This window comes from Aphanomyces invadans (assembly GCF_000520115.1).
Source record: "Aphanomyces invadans strain NJM9701 unplaced genomic scaffold supercont1.6, whole genome shotgun sequence".
Lineage (NCBI taxonomy): Eukaryota > Oomycota > Saprolegniomycetes > Saprolegniales > Verrucalvaceae > Aphanomyces > Aphanomyces invadans.
Window position 1 is genome coordinate 2,097,600 of NW_008580151.1, and position 1,457 is coordinate 2,099,056.

A 1,457-nucleotide genomic window follows, 5' to 3' on the forward strand; every position below is an offset into this window, starting at 1 on the left:
GCGAGGGCTGGGTGCAGCCACAACCTCTAAAGGCTTGCCAAGTCCAGCGTTCTGTAGAGTTGAGCCGGGGGCCTCGAAAAACACTCGCAAGCATTTTGGACTCGCAAGTATTCACTCGTCGCCAAGGCACCGCCAACAGGAAATTATACACACGACGTCCGCTTCGCTTCGTGGAGGCAGCTTTCCTGGGCGTAGCTCTGCAAATCGTTATGAGTTCATACAAATCAATGTCCGACGTCGGAATGGCGTCCCTTACAATTTTCAAGTTGCAAAATCGTGACGCGATTCGACCGCGTGCACAAGTTGTATAAGCACTTGCCCCATCTATGTCGTCGAATCGGAACGGGTGGGTGCTACCTTGGCAAGAGAGGCCCGTTTTTTGTGGCTGCGCTTTTGAGTTAGACTATCTTGCTCCACCACGCTTGCGAACGAGGAATGCACTCGATGGACGGGCTGAACCCTATGGTCTTACTGTGTCTTGGCGTCGAGCGGGACGTCGGTTCCATGCGTGTGAACGTTTTGACATGGACCTATTGTCAACCAATCCAGTTCTCTGTTCAGATTGCATGGACGATCCCAGTCCCACCTAGTAGTGGTGTCCCAGCAACTGCGAGGATGTGCTACATACGTTGAGTGCCCCCTCAATATTGTCGTCCATGCACAGGCGAAGGGGTGCCCTGGAGGGGCTGCAGATGGTCGCTGGCAATCGCAGGAATGTCTCGGGCAAGCCGCAAGGCGCACTGGTGAGCCAGGGGGAGGCAAGCTGGTTGACGAGACTGTTAACAAAGGTGCACCTCAATTCTCTCGGTGGACTGCCACATATCGCATGATGTTTTCACCGCTGTGCACTCAACACATCTCGCTGAACCAGCATGGGTTCAACTCTGTTTTCTTCCACGTCCACATATCTGCGCAATGTTGTCATGGATTCCACCGTGCGAACTGCTCTGTAGTTGGATCTTCAACGTCTCGAACGTTAGCGATGCCCGCCATCACAGCCATCCCAACCAGTCTCACGAAAGAATAGGGCAAGTTGAACGAGTAATTCCTGACCAACGTGGTTTGGGGCCTGAACGCACGCACTAGATAGTTTGTCAACTACGTGGTTGCAACTGATTTGACGCTCCAAGTCCAAGGTAATATCTTCCGAAGGGGATCAAAGGGAAGCCCCTGGCGCCTTTGAATACCAACCACGGTACTTCTTTCCCCAAGCGACACCGATACGATGTCGCCGCGGCGAGGTGCCCTCGCGTCGTCGCGTGGTCATGTCCATTTTTTCGAGGGCTGTTCAAAGGGGACATTTTCAGTGGGACGATGGATGGCCACAGACTGTAGAGCGCCACCACGTGCCAGTCTTCGTGTGGTTTCAGTAGTATTGTAGTCACCCAGTGTCGCGCCGCCATCATTCGAACGTCGCTTGCGAGTTCATTCCTATGAAGAAAGCACAGTGACAACGA